We start from the raw sequence: 15,737 nt of genomic DNA on the forward strand, positions 1-15,737 counted from the left end.
ATGTCCTGCCCTCAGTAATGGGGCGGTTCACACACCTGTCAGGACAGGTTAACGATTCTCACTCCAGTGGCCTCTGCCCACTCTCATACCTCTCACCAGTAAGGAGCGTACGAGGGATCTTACCTGCCTAAACATACTATTCAAATCCAATCTAAAGAAGTGGTTAATCAGCAACCAGACCTGTCAACATTGAACAAAACAAACACAATAACGACTCTGCTTGTCAGTTTTATCAAGTGACTGCACACTTACCATTCCTGCCCCATGCTCTCTTTTCTTTACTTTACTTTTCTTTCCTTCGTTTTATTATGGTAGGTTAAGATTATTTTCATTTGTTTGTAATATTGTTTCATAATACGTCATATGTGTAAAGTGTAATTTTAGGTTTGCAATGATGTGTGTAGAGTTTCTTTTAGGCACATCTGGCCTGTTAACATCGGCCCATGGACAACAGATGCAAAATAGCCATTTTGGCTAATTCTGGCGCATTTACATTTTTTATGTTTTTTGTTTTATATGTAAATAAACCTTAAATAAAAAAAAATGTTACATTGTGCTTTGAAGTTTATACTATTAATGAAGAGTTTGGTTCTCCATTTTCAAAAAACATTAATAAATCATGTTATTTAATTGTGTATTTCAGGTAATATCAATACAATTGCAGTTTTGCAGTTTGTATTGAGTAAAGATAAATCAAATAGCAATATCCCTATTACAATTGCACTGCAATTACCTGGAAAACAAAATGAAAAAAAGTGTTAGATGAAAAAAAAAAGAAAAATCCGTTGAAAGGGAGGATATAGCGTTTTGGAGCCAAACTCTTCAAATGCATATTGGACTTAGATAAGCAGAGGTGACACTACCGTTGCACTTGTAGCCTCTTACGTTCTTCTCACATATACACCAATATTAACCCTCCTGTTGTATTTGTTTCATTTACTAGTTTTGTGTTCCCAGTCAAAAATGGCTGCTGCATTATAACTTGTTATAAATCCATAGTAACACATTATGATCTGATGTTGTGATAGACCTTTGTATCAACTTATATTCTTTTGGATATTACCAGTTTTGAACCTCAATTTGCTATTTATGGCCTGCAGTCCTCATTGACCTGTGCTCATGCAAGTCAGAAAGGGGAAAATACTATTGGGGAAAGGTTCCAGTGGGGGCTGGCATAGAAGCAAAGAGGGGGAGTGAGGGTGTTTCCTCTCTAGTCATGTGACAGGGTAGAAAGCCAGGGGATTCAGGGTATTCTTTGTGTGTGTGTTTTAATGTACAGACGCACACATAAAGTCCATCTGATCAATAGATATGTGCCTGGACTCAATTTCATACACACTGGCCATTTTCTCACCCATTCATTTCTAATGGCCGGTCATTTTTGACCGGGAATACACATGGGTGTTCTGAAGTTAAATAATACACCCAAATACGAAACACACACACACACACACACACACACACACACACACACACACACACACACACACACACACACACAAATTTGGTCTCATATTCAGTCTTACCTGGCTTCCTTGCTTGCTTGAGAATTAAGATAGAGATAGTTAATCAAACTGAGTGGTCAGTTTCACAGAAAGGTAACAGTACTTTTCTGTTTCTGTTTTTTTATAATTTTGATATTTACTATGATTACAATTGCATACAGTGTGTCCTAAACCAGATGAATTTTCCCTCTTCAATCAAACTGATCATACTTTAATATTACCATCATCTCTGTAGCATGAGCAGCTACCTGTTCCTATATAGTCTAATGGTGAATGCCTCTGATTGGCTGGAATGGTTATACGTGTGACGCAAAAGGATGTAAAAAGTAGTGTATTGTTGAACGTGAAGTAAAAAAAAACGGGCTGTCGCCTTGTTCATGAATAGTGTGCTGGTCTCTGATATTTTCCACCACGCCAATAACACTACAATCTCAACATATAGTATAACACCACACATAAAACTACACCACCCAGAATCCTCTGGCTTTCTACTCTGTCACATGACTAGAGAGGAGCAGGTGTCCATAGGTCATGTGATGTTGTTAGCCGAGCAGCTGCGACTGATCTGAATGCTAGGGCACCACGCTCTCACCAGAGGAAGGTAACGTGCGTAAAATCCTTTTCTTCCTCTGTTTCTCAGGATTAACATGGACATGTCCCCTCAGTTATGTGTGAGAGAAGCAGGAGGAGGGGCAGGAGAGAGAGGAGGAGGAGAGGGAGAGGTGGGGAGAGGAGGATGGAGAAGAGGGGGAGGGGAGGATGCTAGTGAGGATGCTTCATTTCCCCCTCTCCCTGTCTCTGCTAGTTGTGCTAGCAACATTAGCACCATTCAGGAAGCTGCAGTGATTGTGGTTCTTGTGGATGCATTCAGAGCAAACACATGCTAGACTTGCTTTTTTGTGTAGTTTTTGTGTGTGCTTCTGAGTGGCAGAAATGATGTATCTTAATATTATACCAAAACAAACAAAGGTATACATGAAATTACATACAATGATACATATTTCAGCCAATGGCTTTTTCTTATTTATTGTGATACAGCATTCTGCACTGGCAGAGAATGTGGGTGCTTCTGATTGTCTGTAATTGTCTCGTGTGTGTGTGTGTGTGTGTGTGTTTGTGTTTGTGTGTGTGTGTGTGTTTTGGTGGTAAAGAGGCCTTTTCTTTCTCAGTCCTCAGTCACAGAAATGGCAGGGAGCTTGTGTGTACCCGTCTCCTAGCCAACCAATCTGTGAGTTCTGACTCATCACCCCCCCCCCCCCCCCCCCCCCCCAAACCCCACCCCTTGGAGGCACATCTCAGTGCCTTCTGCCAGTGTGTTTTATTGAATACTGGTAGTGATACCCAGTGCATAGTGCAGTATATGTGTATCTTAAAGTATAACTCCGGAGTAAAAACAACCTAGGGTCTATTTACGGTTGTTAACTACCAACTTCAAACTTTTTTAAAATTACGTTAATTGGTGGTGTTTTGAGTCGAGACCGTTTATTTCCATTATAACTGAATGGGCTTACAGTGATGCTAACAGGGCAAGGTGCCATGTCGCTACTTTATAGCACTATTCATGCTCAAAATATAATTACACTTCTGTGGTAGTAGTCCAGTCATTTTAGTAGAAAGGGTTGAACAAATTGCAACACAAGCAAACTTAACTGATTTTGAATCCTCAATATGTCCTGAGTAAGGGAAAAAAAGCCCCGAAGAATCCCAATAGGGGAAAGTTTAGAAAAAGACCTAAATATACCCTATTCATGCGCCTATTCAGTATTTTTCTCACGTGAATAGGGGAAAAAAATTAACCTTCACATATCACCATGAAAATTACTGAGTTGATTACTTACATCAAGACAAACAAAAAATGTATTATAAGTTTTTTGAAATTGTTTGTTAACATGGGCAAACAGGGCATAATGTAATTATGTATAGCTACTGTATAGTGACCCAACACTAATTGCAACATTTGACAAACAAATTGTCCAAGGCATGGAGGAAGATAATACATGTCTTAACTGGTATTATATCTCATCTAGAGGGTATATGCTTTTAGAAAATATATAGTTTATGGTGTTTAATTTGTTTTTCCTGGACAGTATAGGCCAAAATGTATCCACTTTACACTAGATTCGCCTTTACAGAATAGAGGGCAATGTATTGTGCATGGCATAGAGGAAGATGGGAAATGTCTTAAATGGTGTTATATCTCCTCCGGAGGTATGCTTTCAGAAAATATATAGTTTAGGGTGTTTAATTTGTTTCCCTTAATAGTGCAGGCCAAAATGTATCAGCTGTTCACTTGATTCGCCTATACAGAATAGAGAAGTACTGTATGTGTTATGCATGGTATGGAGGAAGATGGGACATAAGTTGATTGATGCTATATTTCATGTACAGTGCATATACTTTTAGAATATGTATAGTTTTGACTGTTCTATGACTTTGGTAAAACCATGACCTATGCATAGGCATGCATTGTTAATTATTAATCTTAAACTATATTTATTAGTATAGCATTTTTGCCAGATGTCACAACAATAGAGTCACTTGGAGGCTAACTGCAGTCATCCCATCTGCACCCTTCTGTCGAATTAGGACATGATCATGTCCATCTTCAACTTTGCCTTCACAATTTTCCTGCATTCACTAACATAAACATACTGTGCTGTCCGATTATTGTTTTAGATAAAAATTGTGCAAAGTAAAGGAGCATCATACAGGCCCCTCTGATTGGACAGACAGTATATCAGTCAACCCCTGGGCAAGAGGTCAATTACTATAAGACTTGCAAAATGATGGACTGATACTTTAGTGTGATATACTGTATGTTTCAGTGACCTCTAAATCAGATTACGTATGATTAACACCAAAACCACTTTCCTAGGCTGAATAATTCCTAACTATGTGTTTGTACAGATTACACATTGTGGAACACTTACTGTACATGCAAAGACCCACTTGGCTCTATTTAAAGATTCAACAACCATTTCCATTGATTCAAAGGGCCACAATGTAAAAATAGACACCAATTTTGCAACAAACCAGTCTGAAATAAGCCAAAGGAATTCACTCTTTGAAAATAAAAGAATGTTCCTCAACAATGCAAGATTCTAAAATTCCATGTTAAGTTAGATGGGGTCAGATATTCTTTAGAATGTGTATTCTACAACATTCTAATTCATTTTTTGTCAGTATTTGCTGAAGAATAATGCATAAAACAACCCTCATTTTAACATATTTCCACTGGATTTTCATGGTCTTTTACTATGGTGTAAAGATCACCAATTGAAATATAAAAATGTGAAAATAAATTCTGTTGCAATTAGTTTTGGGTCAGACCTTTGCCTGGACTATTAGCTCCGTTGTGATTAAATTAACTATATGTAATTACATTATGCCCTGTTTGCCCATGTTAACAAACAATTTAAAAAAACGTATAATACATTTTTTGTTTGTCTTGATGTAAGTAATCAACTCAGTAATTTTCATGGTGATATGTGAAGGTTAATTTTTTCCCCCTATTCACGTGAGAAAAATACTGTATACATTATAGGCGCATGAATAGGGTATATTTGGGTCTTTTTCTAAACTTTCCCCTATCTGGATTCTTCGGGGCTTTTTTTCCCTTACTCAGGACATATTGAGGATTCTAAATTAGTTAAGTTTGCTTGTGTTGCAATTTGTTCAACCTTGACCCCTATTTTGGCTTAAAATGACTGGACTATAGTGTGTTGAGGGTTTCTACAGACAAACCAAAGTATTGTAAGCTTTGAAAGTTTACAGAGAGGTTATAATAACCTGTATCTGTAGGAAGAAAATCCCATGGCAGATCAGCCTTAATTGTTTTTATTTAAATTCTTTGTTTCACCCTTTCCCTCTGTCACTGCCTTCTGTCTTTCTTTCTTACTTACTCTTTCTTTCAGTCATATGCTAGCTGCATGTGTAGGTGGCTGCATGACTCACGTCTCTCAGAGCTGCCCACCTCAGTGCCTCTCCAGCTCTCCCGTCTTAGCGGTCCTCGCCCCCCCCCCACACACACACACACACACACACACACACACACACACACAGACACACACACACGCACAACCACACACACAGACACACACAGACACATACACACACACACAGACACATACACACACACACACAGACACACACACACGCACACACAGACACATACACAGACACACACACAGAGACACAGACACACACACACACACACACACACACAGACACACAGACCTCACACAGCTAACACAAACATCCACGCATCACTCACACAAATAACACAATATTCTCACACAGATGTTAAGATACTGTAGGTTAGGCACAGTAGGGAAAACACTGAGTTACAGGCGGGGCTTCAGTAATGTCACTACCTATGGCTAATTTAATAAATAAACACCTGTCCTGACCCAGTGAGCAAGACAAACTTTGACTCCTTCCATTTTTGTTTATTTGGAATATCACATAACATCAACAAAAAAATCTGAACTCAACAAACAACCGATGCTTGGGTTATCCAGGAGGCCCGTCGGGAGATAGAGCTATACTGGGAAGAACGAAGAACGATATCATTGGGGATCACTTTCAGAGCGATTTTTAGAACAATACAAAGCTTACAACCAATCAGAATCCATCATATTTAGCCATCACATTCATTAAAGGAGAGACTTTGTTTATCGTTGGTCAGTGTGGACGCTTTTATCGTTATGGTTATAGTTATCGTTATAATTATCATTCTTGATGTGAATGGCCGTTAACTCAACTTAGGATGGCACAGACCCTGTCTTAAATTCAAAATAAATTCCAAAACTGACTGCAACAGTTTTGTTGGGTTGTTGCCTAGCCTATGACAAGATGAGGACTATGACTGTTAGGGACACCATAAATAAAGCATATTTCACTAAATAGGTTAATTAAGTGAAAACTTGGACAAGCAATATAAAATGTATAAGCTATGTGTTTTAAAACATATATAGCCTAACATTTATAACAAATAAATATCAATCATTATAACAGAATATTAGACTATTATTTATTTATTATTAATCAATATATTTTTGTTTTTCATCTTTTTCATCAATATTGACACTCTCTTGCTTCCTGTCTTTTATATTGTTCATACATGAATATATGGTGTGTTCATGAGAACCTGGGAAGTGGGAGAATTCTATAGTTTAGGAGGGGTACGTCACATCTGAACTGGGAACTTCAGGCTTTGAAGTGAGAGCTTTGCGAGAGACCCCAGGAGAATGTTTTGACGTCACTCAACATAGTGAAAGGAAAAAAGAAATGTGACTTGTTCCATGCCCAAATAAGTCATTTCATTGTTTGTTTAAGTTATACTCATAAGCACAGGCAATTGTGATATTGAACAGTAATTCTCATGAGTAACAACGTGATGTTAGCCTTCTGGCTAGCTAGCCTATAAACATTAGCAACATCGCCCGTTTGTTGTTGTCAAGTGAACGCTTTCAGGCCTAGCTTATTTCTCTCTGATATAGAGCACCGAAGCCATGACATAACATTGTCAAGGCAGCAATTTCACTGGATCTAAACAAACCAATCTAACCATACAGGTGACCATAGTGGTGACTTTCCAAATCTATTTAAATATTTTTACAATGTTTGTAAGACATTAATACATTTTTTACACTGTAGGAATCACAAACTACAACACATACCAACAGGGTCAAATTTGTGACTACAGGTTTTGTTTTAGCATGGGTTTCCTCCTTAAAAGAGACTAGCATTTAACTTCACAGCCTGCGGTTAAAATCCTTAAATTCACGGACGTGCCTTGGCTTTATTTTTGAAGCTTGGTTTGGTTTGTTTATCTTAAGCAACCAACTGTCAAAGATTCTTTAGAACACCATCTTTGCAACCTGTATCTAATCATAGATACAGGTATGCATATATTCTAAGCATATAAACAGGCATGACAGGACGATTGCAGGTTTAAAAATCTAATTGACAGTTACAGTTAGGATTTCTTAAGTTAAGATAGGACACCACCATGAGTTTAGGAACTGCTTCTGTAATAGGATGACAGGATTTTTCCTATCTTTGAAACTTAAGTTAACATATGACAAGCAGTTAGGATATTTTCCTGTAATGAGGCCCCTGGGTTATGCTTAGGGATTTAAGCTCACCAAAATGCGTTAGTTAAGAGATACTGATTCTGCTGAATGGGTATCGTATTCTGCTGTTGGGTGTTAAAGTACATGTTGGCTAGAATTCCATAAGGGACCGTTCGGTATTTATGAAATGGACCACCGGAGGAAAATAGGGGAGGGTCATGTCTTTTTATTCTTTGTTGAGGGGAGGGCCACCCATTTTTTTTTCATTCTAGGAGGAGGGTCACCCAACTTTTGTATTCATGAAAACAGCAAAATGTGGGCCGTCACCCAAGGCCTCGCGTCGGATGGGCCTCGCAGTCTGCAAGATGACATTAACGCACTGTAGGCTCATATAGGCTCGAGCTATACTGTAATTCAAAAGGGGACAGATAGGCCTAGGCTACTACTAGGCTACTACTACTAACAAACTTAAAAAGATTGAACGAACCTTCCCGAACTTTTAAATTGCGATCAGTGACTGGCATCGGGTGAACGAAGCTTTTCGAAGTTGAACAGGCTATTAAAAACTAGGCTATTTGCGCACCTCCATGTCACAGGAGAGACTAGTGGGATTGCCCTTCTATGAATTGAAAAAGACGTTAGGCTACCTGCAAGCTGGCCTATGATTTCATGGCTGATTTGCAGCAAAGTAAGCAAGAATTTTTTTTTTTTCTGAGTCAGGATATGACATATATGACAGGATATAACAGACCAGTTTCCATAGTGCATATGTTATCAATAGTTTGAATGTCGATTGTGTTTCTGCTCATTGACAATAGCGTTCAACACAATGATTCATGCCAAATAAATTCCCCCTGTTAAAGTGCTTTGTTAGACTAGTTTGGTTTCGTGATGTAGCCTAAACGGCTTATGGCCAAATAGCCTATGTGACTCAGCTAATGTTATAGGCTATAGCCTAGAATTCCCCCTCTTAAAGACAAGCTGGTGTAGCCTATTAGCCTGGGCTACCTACTATCAAAACGCACCGACAGGTGGCATGCACGTATGATTTCATGCACATAGCCTATAAGTGAAAAGGGCCTCGCACCTGTCAAGGTCGCCTCGCACCCCCTTGCGACGGTGATTATTTGTGAAATTGTGCAAACGACAGCCTTTTCAAGTCATTTCAAGGAAGGAGTGGCATACATTGACCGAGTACAGAAGGCATCAATAAATTGGAAAACTACTCGTTGTGAATATATTGTTGTCTTTGTATTGCATATTCTCTGCCTTAAAGGTGCCATGTGTAATGTCCGCCAAAAAATCAATTCATACTCCACATTCCATAAAAGATGGGGCCAGTATACCTCCAGAAAGTGAGTTGGTCTACCCTAGAGTAACAACCGAGAAACGTGTATTGCAGTTTGGCTGGTGGTTATGTTGCCCGCATACCGCCTCCCATGGCCGAAACTGGTATTATGATACCTGTCGGGCTGTGGCTAGTAATTTAGCATGCTAATTCAGGTTGATATCTCTGCAGCACTATACCTTGTCATTTTTTTAATGACATCATCGCCCTTATTTCTTCTCATTCTTTTGATGCGTGTAGCTCATTTTTTGGATATTTTCACCTCAATTCTTCCACATGGCACCTTTAAGGTAGAGAAAGGACATTTTTTGTTGCTGACGTGGATTTAATAGAATATCTATCTCCATGGGGGAAAAAAATATAATATTAATGAAAGGATTCTTAGTATTAGAAGGACTGAATTGAAACAAATCAATACACATTAAGGTTAAAGGTTCTTTTCTCTATCATGCATACTCTTGATGAGATTGCTGAAGAGAGTCGCCACAATGAAACAGTAATTAAAATAACAATCATCACATATCACAGAAAGAAAAAAGAGGGCACATCATTAAAAATAATGTTCCTGCCAATCCTGAGATTATGTCAAGAGTGAGCACTGGAGTGAGATTGGGTTGTAATTACTTGATTGCATAAGTAAGTGACTCGAAATCGGGGAGGGTAATTGAGCACCATTGTGCGACAGTCAGATGAGTAAGGTCTGGAGGATTCTGATATACGGGAAGATGGCAGGTCCCTGCAGCTCTGATGACAAGGTGGGGAGCCGGTGATCTGTGAATAATTGCCGGACAGCAGGCTCGGCTGTAATTAAAACAATCAGCTGGACCGCAGATTCAGAGTTCCATGCTGACGGGGAGAAGTGGCCCCCGTCTGACGCAAAGGAGGGCTGTAGGGGTGGTGTAGACTAGAGGAACACTAAACGAGATCTGGCTGTTGAGTCCTACAAGTGGCCAGTGCGGGCTGTAAAGGAGATTTGCTCCCCTTCTCGAGGATGTGGCATGGGTCCAGAGGGAGCGTTTGGCTGGTTGGTGGTGGTGGCAGATGGGCTTTTAGCTGAAGTGAGTGTGAATGCCTGGAATTTTAAATGGTAGTGCTTCCTCCACCTCGTGTTGACCCTAAGCTGTAAGGAGAGTGTCTGGACTCTTGTCCTTTCTTTATTGCTGATAATACCTTGCCAGCCATTGATTGATCTTTTCTGTACAGTAGATAGCACAGGTACTTGATATTAAAAACTGTTGATAGATGAACTTCATGCTAGTCTTGGCAATTTTAAACTGCATGTCTGCCAGACAGTAACAGTGGAAGTGTTTTCACACACACACACACACACACGCACGCACGCACGCACACACACAAACACACACACACACAAAATACAAACTTTAATACACACCTGAAGACAATACTTTGTGTAGGTGGGCATGTTGTAGAGTGGCCTACATAATTGTGTGCAGAGAAGTTTGTTAGGTGTCAGTTCAGGAGACTGCATTTACTGTAAAAGCATGGTATACTGTTGACATGATGTGTGAATGGCTTAAGCCTTCTAAGTGCAATGTGAGCAGGTTGTGAGGTAAGGGATAATGTAGAACGGCGGTCATTATCGGAAAATAAGTCCCAACCCATCCTGAAGGGACTTATTTTCCGATAATAACAGGCGTTCTATACATTATCCCGCTAATTACATGGCTACTTGCTAAAATGACAAAATAAACTCCACACGATATGACTCTTTACATACTTGTTACCTTTTCATCGTGACTTTTGCTAAGAAACAAATAGTTCGCAACACTCGTTGAACGTGAATCAAACATTCTTTAGAACACAGCTGGTCAACCATCTGCTTTCACTTTTGAATTAAGTTCCATTGCAATAAGCGACCAGACTACTTGCAGTATGATATGAAAGACATGAATAAGAAGCACAAAACCTATTTTCCTTGGCAGGGGTGTGTTATACTTACTTAGCAACGGTCTGTTATACAGAAATATCAGACCTCCGAACTTTGTGAAGGCCCATTCAAGTGAATGGAGCTTTCTGCAGCATGAAGAGCCATGTAATACAGTAATTTCCTTCGCTACTATTGTGTTTAGGAATGAGCAGAGACACACAGAATGCGTATTACACTTTTACTCAACTTGTTCACTCACTCTACATCGCATGCACACCCCATTAACTTCATACATCCGTTTCCATAACAACCAACACTGCTGGACTCTTAATAATACTTCATAATAGTAGTCCCCTTACTTTTCCTAGCAGTGTGTAATTAAATTGGTTTTGTTAATTATGTGTACACAACCGCTACATTGTGTATAAGCCGCAGGACAGTGTTTTATGCAAGTTAACAGAAACAAAACCATAATAATACCATATGAACTGCCCCATGTATTAACCTCATAGCTGAAGAAATTTAGCAAAATCAATGAATAAGCCGCGGCTAATAGTTGGGAAATTACGGTAAGTCTTATTAGCTCCTCTGTATTTATTAGTAGCAACTCTTTGTTTTGGTGCAATCTCAGCTGCGATGTGTGCAGTTGTGGGATCTTGTTAGCTGTGCAAAGCAAAGAGAGGACTTGTAGGCAGATTCCTCACGGATACCATATCAGACAGTGTTGCAACCGTTCAGGGTGTTCTGTCTGAAGTGATATGGGGTTGGCAGAAGAACAAAACGCTGCACTTACTTGTTTGGCCATTTAGACTGTGTGCAAATCTCTACGGTGATGTGAAAGAAAATGCATTTTAGTCCTTTTGCTCACTGTTTTTCTCTTGATTTGGGTGGACCATTGACTATAAGTGAATAGTTAAGTAATTGATTGTTGCTGGTTATTAACCTCTGAGAACTTTGTGCTCAGTGTTGCGCCGAGTGAAGACAGCCTTTAATCACTCACAAATGGCAGCCTCTAATGAAATCAGTTCCTGGTTCTGCTCTCTAACTTTATTTGTTCCAGGAAGTATTGACAAGGGCACCAGAGTGCCAAAGTTTACTCTAGAACGCCATAAGGATGAAAAAGGGAATGAGGAAGGGAGGGAGGGCGCAAGGAATGAAGCATCAATAGAGTGATTTCCTCTGAGGTGATGTACTAATACTTCTTTAACCCCTTCTAAACAAGTACTGGACTCCGGACATGATCCGAGATTCAAACAGGCTGGCTGTATGTGTGAACACAATGTCTGAATTATTTTACCTTGAAATAACCCGGGTCTGACACTAAGGATGACACGGAACCATTGATTTTCGTTTTGATCCGTCGCCCATCTGCCTCACTGGGCCCCCCGAAAGGAGGGCAGGCCGGACAAAGTTTTCTGTGAATATCCGGAGAACCGTAGGGCCTAGGATGACCAACTTTTTTCCGCATGTTGGTCTCAAGCGGCCATGTCTTCCCATCCAATATCCACTCATTTGAGGTATAGTGGCACCTAGTTAAAAATGAAAAAACACACACACATACGCATGCACACAAAAACCCACACACGTACGCACGCATGCACATATACACAGACACACATAAAGAGACACGCACACACACACTTAGTACACATGCACTCACACACACGCACAGACACGCATGCACGCACACACACACACATAAACACACCCACGCACACACATACTGTACACACATGCACACACACTCACACACACACACACACACACACACACACACACACACACACACACACACACACATAAATACACACACACATCTGTTACTTTAAACATGTCTAACTGCAATGTGTACCGAATACTGTATATTTAACCGTATATACATTTAGGGCTAAAGTGTTTCATGTCACGTTTTGAGATACATTTAGCTGCCAAAGCAGAAACGGGTCCCTCAACTTTTTAACAGAAAACAGTTTTTCTTATTGCTGCATACAAGAAGAAAGTGTGCTTCTTTCTCAACCGCCCCCTGTCTGCTACTGACCATATGTTCTGTCCTCGTTTTGGCAGTCAGGTTTATCTGTTACTACTGCTAGGTTGTGGTCACTGAGCCCGTAGTGGGTCAGGATTAGCCTCTGCTTCCTATGTCGACAGAGAGGATTTTAGTCACACAAATTCGTGGTTTGGGAACACTGCTAGTCTGAATGTTCTTGTTTTTGTTAAGTTAGTTAGCTTAGCTTAGCTGCAGTACCAGCTACCTCAGAGGGCTCTTCTGGGTTCTGTTTCAGTTTTTTATACCTCAAGCTGGAATATATTCTTGTGTAGAGTTTATATGCATCACATTCATTTTAGGATTGATTAGGCCAATAGGGTTACAGGTTAACTGTGATGCCAACTGTGCATCGGTTAAAACAGTTAAATTTGAAAATGTGTGGAAGAGAGATGTAAGCTATAGTATATACATGGATTGATGAGTTGCAGGCCGACTGCAATAGTCTAATGAGTTATTGGTGCATATTCATTGCTCAAAACCTATTACAGTAATGTATTTTGGTAACACTTTACTTGACAGGTAAGTTCATAACACATTCATAGCAGCTGTCATAAACTGCACATAAAGCATTCATGACTGTTTCATGAGACATGACTCAACATTCACACCAAACTTTCATGAATGTAGAAGACAGAATGACAACAACAAAATAAAAGTCCAACAATCGCAAAGCTGCATTGCCGTTCTTCTCTCCAGCCTTTGCACATATTTCATGAATATCTTATGAAGTCTACATCGAATGTCACTTTACTATGCAAGTTGGGAAGTATTCGTAATCACGGAGTTTAACACTGGGAAGTAAACTAGCCTACATTCAGCTGACCCGTATTTGTGTAACCTGGAACGGTTAGACATTCCCAGTAGCAAAAGATGAGAAATCATCTGCAAAGGTTACATCATAAAACAAATACATTTTTACGAAATAAAAAATATTTGCTTGACCATGTTCTGTCTTTTTGGCACTGGAGTAGGGACTCAGATGGGACGTGATCAGGTTTGGAACAAAAACGGCAATGCCGCTTTGCGATTGTTGGACTTTTATTTTGACAAGTTGTTGTCGGTCTGTTTTCCACATTCATGAAAGGTTTGGTATGAATGTTGAATCATGTCTCATGAAACAGGAATGCTTTATGTGCAGTTTATGACAGGTGCTATGAATGTGTTATGAACTCACCCGTCAAGTAAAGTGTTACCTGTATTTTATTTAATTAAAAAATATGCAACAGTATTTTTTTATTATTTACATTAGGCCAGGCTAGCTGCCAACTTTACAGCAGTGCCTTTTCAAATGAAAAACATCATGAAAATCCCAAATATTTCCTGGAACTTCTTGTGAACTAATGGCTGATGACTGAAGACTAATGATGCAAGTGAGATTGACAGCATATACAGCCATCTGCTGTGTGGCGTCAGAGGTCTTCACTACTCCCCTTTAAACCCCATGTCACCATGAGACACTGACAGACTAACACTTGTGAACATGAGAAATGTAGGAGCTGGTGGGAAGACCATCATTAGAGTATTGTGTGTGTGTGTCTGTGTGTGTGTGTGTGTGTGTGTGTGTGTGTGTGTGTGTGTGGTAAGCCTACCCTGTCCTAATAGCCTACCTTGCACTGTGCTGAGTTATGTGTCAGTACATGAGCATTTAGAGGCATGCATGTACAGTACATAGCCTATGTGGGAGGTGTGAGAGTGGGCCCCGTTTCCATGTAGTGACATTTTATTCACACTGAATGAAAGAGATTCAATGTGCAGTATCTTTGGTTAATGGTACCCATGGTTTTTGAACACATTCATAAGTAGTCAATAACATGTTTTAAAACTGGTAAGTACGGCTTTATGATTATTTATTTCCTATATGAAATAATAATTTATCTAAATACAATTTATATAAAATATTTCCTATATAAAAATGTTATATAAATACAATTAACTAGATGAAAACAGAGATGCTTAGGGGTTAAATTTAATCTGATCATTATATGAGGACTAATATAAAGTCGTCATAAAATAGATGTATAGTTTTTTAAGATATTTGGTGCCAATATATATATTTGGTGCCATGATATTTGGTGCTTCCAGTATCAATGTGTTTTTGCACATGAAACCCATAGCTTTAGATGGCGTTGCCAGTTGAACGGCAGCAATCTTTGTTAGACCTTTGTTATATCTACAATATCTTGTAACCTAAAGAAAGTGGTGGTCATTCCTGAATCAAACCACATCCCTGAACTCTGTCCAGGTGAGGAGCTCAGACTTTGCAGGCGGATGGTAGAGAAATATACATGTGGCTATCTGTATAAATGGTCTGTACATGCTTATTGTGGGCACATGGGAAGGTTCTGCATGTGCTCAGAGATGATTGGAACTATTGTGAAATGAAGGTTGCCAACACTTTTACCTTTCAAGGATTTGGATGCCTACCAACAGGCCAGGTGTGTGTGTGTGTGTGTATGTGAAAGAGAGAGAGAGAGAGAGAGAGAGCTTTGTGTGTGTGTGTTTGTGTGTGTGTGTGTGTGTGTGTGTGTGTGTGTGTGTGTGTGTGTGTGTGTGAAAGAGAGAGAGAGAGAGCTTTGTGTGTGTGTGTGTGTGTGTGTGTGTGTGTGTGTGAAAGAGAGAGAGAGAGAGAGCTTTGTGTGTATGTGTGTGTGGCTGAGTGTGCTTCTCAATATGACTGTCTGTCTTTCCCCTCTCTCCTGGTTGGGGTTTGGTATGCGTGGAGAGAGCCAGTGTGAGACTGCAGGCAGGTTGTTCCCAGGAAGCGTTATCCGCAGGGTGAAACATATGTGGCTGAGGGGGACAACCAGAAGGGCCTATCCTGGACGTCCCGTTGCCCATCTGCCATCATCTCTACCTGCAGCCAGAACGCCAT

At 39.8% G+C, this 15,737-nt stretch overlaps 1 protein-coding gene across 1 annotated transcript in view; it reads left to right on the forward strand.

The window, feature by feature from the left end:
• Window positions 1–2,052: 2,052 nt before the first annotated feature.
• Window positions 2,053–15,737, forward strand: part of tsnare1 (T-SNARE Domain Containing 1) — a 142,271-nt gene continuing 128,586 nt past the window's right edge. The window contains exon 1 of the mRNA XM_042107860.1: window positions 2,053–2,106. The gene's annotated coding sequence lies outside the window, so the exon portion shown is untranslated. The remainder of the gene's footprint in view (window positions 2,107–15,737) is intronic.

This window comes from Alosa sapidissima, chromosome 10 (assembly GCF_018492685.1).
Source record: "Alosa sapidissima isolate fAloSap1 chromosome 10, fAloSap1.pri, whole genome shotgun sequence".
Taxonomy (NCBI): domain Eukaryota; kingdom Metazoa; phylum Chordata; class Actinopteri; order Clupeiformes; family Clupeidae; genus Alosa; species Alosa sapidissima.